This window comes from Entelurus aequoreus, linkage group LG03 (genome assembly GCF_033978785.1).
Source record: "Entelurus aequoreus isolate RoL-2023_Sb linkage group LG03, RoL_Eaeq_v1.1, whole genome shotgun sequence".
Taxonomy (NCBI): Eukaryota; Metazoa; Chordata; class Actinopteri; order Syngnathiformes; family Syngnathidae; genus Entelurus; species Entelurus aequoreus.
Window position 1 is genome coordinate 14634766 of NC_084733.1, and position 8574 is coordinate 14643339.

Here is an 8574-nt window from a genome sequence, read left to right on the forward strand (position 1 = left end):
AATAATACAGAAATGACAATGAACATTTTGACACTACAAATGGAGCATTACAAATACCAATAGAAATAGCGCAATTGATAATGAACAATACCAATAATTGACCTCTATTATCAACAATACCATGAATTTATTAACATGGACCCCGACTTAAACAAGTTGAAAAACGTATTTGGGTGTTACCATTTAGTGGTCCATTGTACGGAATATGTACTGTACTGTGCAATCTACTAATAAAAGTCTCAATCAATCAATCAACATTTGTTCAAATGCAACAATACATACACGTAATGATAACTAGAGATAAAAAAAAATGAATACCGAAAAAAGGAGGGGAAGAAAGAGAAGCAACCTATATTAGCCTTGTAGATTGTTATAGTAACAATAGGTTAAGCTTTGTCAGTGTGCCATGTGTTACCCAGTTTCCCCTAGGGCAACAACGTTAATATATGTTTGATGAAACGTGATTATGTGCATGAGTGTATGTATGTATGTATATATTTGTTAAAAACATTTAAAGTGATATAGGTAGCCCTTTTTGTCTTTTTTTTTTTATTTCGTATTTTTTAGTATTATCTGTATTTGCTTTTTTATTTCCTTGATGTTGAAAGTGACTTGACTTTTGTGTGAGTTATAAATATATGTTTGTTGTTCAATTAAAAAAAAAAAAAAAAAGTATCGAACAATTGCGTAGGATGGTATATAAATAGCCTCATAATTCCGAGCGCCAGATAAGCGTCTGCCGATGACGTCATCACGTACCCGCTCTCTGATTGGCGGAGCGCGGGGTGTACGTAGCAACGGTCCGGAAGATGTCGCTCAGGCCAGACCTAAAAAACTTCCGCCTTAAGTTGTAAAGAAAACATAGCAGCTAAAAGGCTATCGGACGACGTCGCGACCCCCCGATTCAAGACGCCCGACCACAGGTAGAGACGAGCGCGCACTCGGAAACAAACCCCATGTTTGCCACGTAGCACTTTGCCGCCATGTTGAGCGAGGACTTCCATGTAGGCTTTTGCCTTTCAGCTAGCACGTCCGCTGCCTGCTAGCGGTTGGCTACTATCGATCCGCTCGGCTATAGGCCTCGATCGATCCTCCATACGGTTAAATCGGGCGGAAAGGGCCACTTTTACCGGTCAACTACCAACTCGATGGCGCTTTTGTGGCCTTAACCGGTGGGAAAAAGAGAGTTGATCCGAGTGAAAGATACGTCAGCTACTTTCTTTAGCCGGTTAGCTTAGCCGCTGCTAGCATACGATTTAGCTTGCTAGGTGTAATATTTGAGTGACTAAACCTTATAATGTGTCACATAAAATATATATTTATTTAATATACCTCTATAGTAACTATGCACGTAGAGTGGGGGTACTTACCCATGGGTGTGTTTTTAGGGAGACTCCGAAGAAAAAAACAAAAACAAAGCAACGAAGTGTTTTCAATGACGACTTAGCACTAATTCGATATTACAATTTTTATTTATTTATTATTTAATCAAGTTATTTATTAAAACACTTCGGTTTTGCTTTGCTGGCATGTGACGAAAGTGCCACTCCCCTCCCGGCCATTTAGCAAACTCTTCCTGGTAGAACTAGTTTTTTTTTTTTCCTCACGTTGTCAGCGTTTTGAGTACGAATGTTATTGCTTTTTTAAAATTTATATACAGTATTAACACACTCCAAATGTTGGACTATGTGTATAGAAAAGGTTCATGTACCGTATTTTCGGGACTATAAATCGCTCCGGAGTATAAATCGCACCGGCCGGAAATGCATAATAAAGGAAGGAAAAAAACATATAAGTCGCACTGGAGTATAAGTCGCATTTTTTGGGGAAATGTATTTGATAAAACCCAACACCAAGAATAGACATTTGAAAGGCAATTTAAAATAAATAAAGAATAGTGAACAACAGGCTGAATAAGTGTATGGTATATGAGGCATAAATAATCAACTGAGAACGTGCCTGGTATGTTAACGTAACATATTATGGTAAGAGTCATTCAAATAACTATAACATATAGAACATGCTATACGTTTACCAATCTGTCACTCCTAATCGCTAAATCCCATGAAATCTTATACGTCTAGTCTCTTACGTGAATGAGCTAAATAATATTATTTGATATTTTACGGTAATGTGTTAATCATTTCACACATAAGTCGCTCCTGAGTATAAGTCGCACCCCCGGCCAAACTATGAAAAAAACTGCGACTTATAGTCCGAAAAATACGGTACGTGCTGCTTTGAGCTGGGTAAAGTCCACCATACCAGGAAGCACTGATTGATTGATTGATTGAAACTTTTATTAGTAGATTGCACAGTACAGTACATATTCCGTACAATTGACCACTAAATGGTAACACCCGAATAAGATTTTCAACTTGTTTAAGTCGGGGTCCACGTTAATCAATTCATGGTACAAATATATACTATCAGCATAATACAGGTGTAAAAGAAAGTGCATCTCTATCCTCCTTCAAAACCGCACTAAAAGAACACCTCCAGGCAACTTCAACCATAGACTAACACCGTCTCCCCTCCACATCCCACCTCCCCGGATTGTAAATAACCAAATGTAAATAATCAAATGTATTTCTAATGTATATACATGTTCTTATGCTATTTGAACTCACTATGTTCTCTGCTCGCTGTACATATCCTACCAAGTCAGACCTACACTGTTACAATGTCTATTTCTCTGATGAAGCAATTGTTGATGACTGAAGTGCTGATATCAACCAAACCCTCCTCATCCCACCCCCCGGATTGTAAATAATGTAAATAATTCAATGTAAATACTCTGATGATTAACTTGTGTGATGACTGTATTATGATGATAGTATATATTTGTACCATGAATTGATTTACGAGGACCCCGATTTAAAAACGTTGAAAAACTTATTCGGGTGTTACCATTTAGTGGTCAATCGTACGGAATATGTACTGTACTGTGCAATCTACTAATAAAAGTTTCTATCAATTAATCAAAAACAGTCATCACACAAGTTAATCATCAGAGTATATACATTTAATTATTTATATTATTTATAATCCGGGGAGGTTTGGTTGATATCAGCACTTCAGTCATCAACAATTGCTTCATCAGAGAAATGGACATTGAAACAGTGTAGGACTGACTTGGTAGGATATGTACAGCAAGTAGTGAACATAGTGAATTCAGAAAGCATAAGAACATGTATATGCATTTGATTATTTACATTCCGGGGAGGTGGGATGTGGAGGTGTTCTTTGAGTGCGGTTTTGAAGAAGGATAGGGATGCACTTTCTTTTACACCTGTTGGGAGTGTATTCCATATTGATGTGGCATAGAAGGAGAATGAGTTAAGACCTTTGTTAGATCGGAATCTGGGTTTAACGTGGTTTGTGGCGCTCCCCCTGGTGTTGTGGTTATGGCGGTCATTTACGTTAAGGAAGTAGTTTGGCATGTACTTCGGTATCAGGGAGGTGTAGCGGATTTTATAGACTAGGCTCAGTGCAAGTTGTTTTACTCTGTCCTCCACCCTGAACCAGCCCACTTTGGAGAAGTGGGTAGGAGTGAGGTGTGATCTGGGGTGGAGGTCTAGAAGTAATCTGACTAGCTTGTTCTGGGATGTTTGGAGTCTAGATTTGAGGCTTTTGGAGCTGCCAGGGTACCAGGAGGTGCAAGCGTAATCAAAAAAGGGTTGAACGAGAGTTCCCGCTAGAATCTTCACGGTGCTTTTGTTGACCTGAGAGGAGATTCTGTAGAGAAATCTCGTTCGTTGGTGGGGCGGCCATCTGCCTCGACTGGGATGATTGAGAAATGCAGACAGCAGAGATCGGTACGTCCATCCATCCGTTTTCTACCGCTTGTCCCTTTCGGGGTGAGACTGGTACAATCATAGACATCTTATAAGCAGACGCAGCATTGGCTGCTGTGACGTGAGAAATTCGGCCGCCATCTTGAAGTGGTGATGAGGAGCCGGCGAGCAGCCTAAACTGACAGTTGACAGGTAGAAAACAAAGATGGTGTTCAGCGTTTTCCTGCTCAAATGAGCGGACTGTTGAAAATAGGAATTGGGGGATTACTTTTCACAAGTAAGATTTAACATTAACGTACTATTGGTTGTATTTTGTGAAAAGAATATTACCACAGAGTTGAGAAGGAGCAAAGATCTTCAATAGTACTGAAATCGTAGCCGCCAGCAAACAAGAGTATGACCATAATAGAATTGCTTGTCAATGAAATTAATTACATTTAAAAATGTCATACTTGGATGACATAACATGAAAAACAAAATTCACCAGCCGCCACTGATTATGATGCATTCTCATTTTAGGCAAAGTATAAGACAATACTTTCTTAACAGTATAATTTGTAACCAGGAATAAGTCTTCAAGGAACAATATTCAAATACTAACATTGTTGGGTAAGACAGAATTTGGTTTTATTCTGAATCCAGTGAAACAGATTGGTGGTTTTAGCTGATATAAAGACTTTCAGATGTGTATGTTTAAGTATTTGGCAGACGCTTTTATCCAAAGCGACATACATAAAAAATACATATAAAACAATCACTGTAAACATGATCATTTAAGGGAAGAATGTTAAGTTAAAGTTAAAGTACCAATGAATGATTGTCACACATGTAATACAAAATATCAATACAAATTGTCAAGACAAAATAAACTCTCTGCTGCTGCAGCGACAGAGATAGTCTATAGGTCCCTAAGATATATAGATATCTAATGTATTCATACATTGTTTATGTAGGATATACGCATGTATATATAACCTAATCATATTGTTTCTTCAATTTAAAAATAGCTGACTGTTTTTTTCCCCCTTCTTTGGGATTATATTCCCAGTTTTGATCTCGGACATTGGTCACTTATAACATATAAAAATATTCTATTACTGTTAAGCAAACTATGAATAATACAACACGCCAAAACATGTGTCCATTATCATAGCTACACGTATGACAAAAAAACGCGTGGAAATCAGTGGTATTCAGTGAGGTAAGATTAATTAAATGCGCTGACAGTTCATTGCTCCTGCCAAATGAATTGCACTGAGTGGAGTGGATCACCACTCCAAGATGGCGGCCCCGCGTCTCGTCAGTGCCAGTAGGCAGTAGCGCTCGATGCTGCGTCTACTTATAAGATGTCTATGGGTACAATGGAACCTAAAAAGTCCAGCTTCAAATTAGTTTGGATTTCATAGAAAGAAATAATGGAAACTGAATTAATGCGTTCCAGAGTCAAACTGTCCATCATGGTAAACTTTGTTGTGCATGTTTTAAAACAAAAGTTTGAACAATCCTTTCATACAAGTGTAACTCTAGAAAGAGGTTCCGTAGCAGAACCTCCAGGTTCCGTAACAGCTTCTTCCCTAAGGCCATAAGACTCTTGAACGCATCGTAATAATCCCCTCAATTCCCCCCCCAAAAACGGATTAACTCGCTGGAATATAAAGACAATATAACATACATCCATAAACGGGGATGCATATGCAATATATTTAGCTGTACAGTAATCTATTTATTTATATCTGCACCTTATTGCTCTTTTATCCTGCACTACAGCCAGCTAATGCAACAACATTTCGTTCTTATCTGCACTGTAAAGTTCAAATTTGAATGACAATAAAATGAGTTTAGTCTAAAAATAACTTTATGGTAGGTAGGTCTTTATTGTCATTGCACAAGTACAACGAAGCTTTGTTTTCAGCACAAACCCGTTCAACATTGGACAAAACAAACAGTGTACAGGGTTACAGAACAGGAACGCTGATGGGTCGCCACAAGGCGCCCCGTAAATGATGGGGAAAAAGGTAAAACGCTGGGGAAGGATTAGTATAAAAATATAATTTAGACTGGGCTCCTAAGGGGGCCCAGTCTGGAGTGGGAAAAAAACTCCATAGCAAAGCACATTTACATATTACAACGTACATCTCGAGATATCTAGCAACAGATGGAAGGGCGAGGTCATGATGGTAGGCCGCAGCTCTCAGGCGCTGCCCATCCATTCATCACCCCTATTGGATTTGCGTCGAGGGCGTTGGATTGGGGGTGGGGTGTGTATGTGTGGCGTATATTTTTGTGGATGCATGTTTGTGTTTAAGCCCCGTAGTGTGTCTCCGTTCCGCGGCCTTGGTGTTCCTGCCAGTCAGTCCAAAGTCAACAACAGGTGTGTGTCCATGAGAGACAAGAAGGGAGTTTGTTGTGTCTTCGCTGCACTGTCCTTCGGGAGAGTCTCGAAGCCAGGGAAACAATCCAAGTTAGAATGTTTTGTATGCGAGTGAAAATAAAATTTGCTTTTCACTCTAAATTGTCTATGACTGGTCCTCAAAACTGCGGGGCAGACAGTCCGACGTGATCCAAAATCACAAGAGTGTCCACAGTTCTTCCCGCATCCTCCAATCATTTGTGGCAGCTTTGGGGTACTTTGAAGACTGCCCACAACTTCCAATTTGTCGACAAACCAGAGCAACGCTTACTCCAATCAGCAGATGTCCTGTTGTCATAATTCCGAATAGGTAGATATCTTCACGTCCTCGACTGAAAGGGTCGCCAGGCACGCGGCACTCCTTCTTCACCCAAGAGTCCGTCGTGTGTCCAGCAACAACCGGTCCGTCACGACAGCAGGTTCCCCCAAACCCAAGATCTTGTCAATTTCGTTGAGGCCAGTTAAATAGTTCCAATGTTTAGATTTGGAGAGCAGTGCAAAAAGAAAGTTAAGACCAGACAAATGATATAATAATATAATAATATTTATAAGCCAAATTAACATATTGTTCTTGATGACATTTCAGCCTTTTGTTGTTATTGGTAAATTAGCTATTTAGTGCTGAGCAGCCAAAAAAAAGTAATCGTTTTGTGGAAATAGCAGCATATCATTCCGCATAGTAGGGATATTCGATATATTTTTCGGTGAAAGTATACATATAAAGATGTTCATTTTTGAGCGACATTTATTGAAATTGAAGTGAACAACTGTACTGTAAACAGTCAGTTGTACTTCTATTAACCCAGTTAGTCAAGATGGGTATTAACAGCACAAAAAAGAAACTGTTTAAGTAATACAGAATTACACAGCATAAATAAAATAGAAAAAAATTATTTCTACATAAAATAAATAACATAGCTGTGCAAATAATACAAAATGTATGAAACTCAGATAATAAAAATACATTTGCAGGCAGGCACTTTTTAATTTCCCTTCCTGGTTCGATGACCCGCCCTATCTTGCCTCTGATTGGCCTGTCCCTAACCAATCGTGACTCATCATAGTAAACAACCAACCAATCATGGATGTTCTTATACGTGCAAGCCCATCTTGGAAGGAGGAAGGGGAGGGGTTTAGTAGCACAACAGTAGTAACACAACAAATAAGCGATGCATGGTCATTTTAATGTGAAATGAATTGTATCGATATCACGATATTTTCTTAATTCATATCTTGTTGAAAAATATATCGATATATTTTTACAAACTCGATATATCGCCCAGCTCTACCACATAGTAGTTGTATAAGAATAACAAGAAAAAATAGGGTACGTACCAAATTCGCACAGAATTCTGTCGGTACAACCGGGTATCAATTCACGTAACATTAAACGATGCCATATTCCGATACCTTTGTTGCACATGACGTCACGTCCGATTGCAGACTAAACACCTGCTCAAGGAAACAATCACTCAGGGCGGACTCAGCCAAACTCCCTTTAAGTAATGTTTCCGTTTTCAACACCAACAAAGTAAATATGCTTGGTAGAAAACACTCAAATATAAAGTAAGGCTCCACTTTTCCAAAATGCGCTAGCTTAATGCTAATTTACATTGGATTGTACATAGACAGAATACTATTAGCATTAGCAATTTTACATGGCAGTTTCAACATCTCCAAATTTGGTAATGAAAACTACAACTAGGATGTACTTTACAATCAAACAGCTGGTGTGTAATAAGCACTATACTCGCAGCATAAACACATTGTAGGGCGCAACATGACACATTAAGCTTCATGGAAAAAGCTACTTCCTAGTTAGACAACACACCATATTTAGCCTATACAGTACTGCCATATAATTTCTTGGAAGTGCAACTGCATTGCAAATGAGACTAAAATGTAGTAATTTGTAAACAAGATAACGGGACAGCACAGTTATGATAATCAAAAACTGGTGTCATTGAGTTTTCCCAGGTACAGCGACTTGGTACTGTATTGGTTCAAATGTGAACGTTACCCATCCCTAACATAAATATATTGTTGTATTACAAGAATACTGGTGTAATATTACACAAAGTAGAAGAATTACGTCCAAAACATAGGAGGAAGGAATAAATCAGAATGTTGCAAAATTAAAGTTGAAATATTACAATTAATTTGTCTACATGAAAGAAATTATAACATTAAAATATTTATCCCAGTAAAAACAATAGATCCACTTTTATACTAAGTAAAATCACAAAATGTGTACTCCTTCTTCGTGGGGTGAAGATTGTCATGTGCTTAACGCTGCTGTGTAGTTTTTTACCCCCCCAATTGTCGTTATCAAATTATTGTGAAATTAGCCATCTTGGACTGAGCAAC

General features: G+C 38.5%; 1 protein-coding gene across 1 annotated transcript in view; it reads left to right on the forward strand.

The window, feature by feature from the left end:
* Nucleotides 1-759: 759 nt before the first annotated feature.
* The window catches only part of LOC133645571 (programmed cell death protein 10), a 28929-nt gene continuing 21114 nt past the window's right edge, over nucleotides 760-8574 (forward strand). The window contains exon 1 of the mRNA XM_062040409.1: nucleotides 760-923. The gene's annotated coding sequence lies outside the window, so the exon portion shown is untranslated. The remainder of the gene's footprint in view (nucleotides 924-8574) is intronic.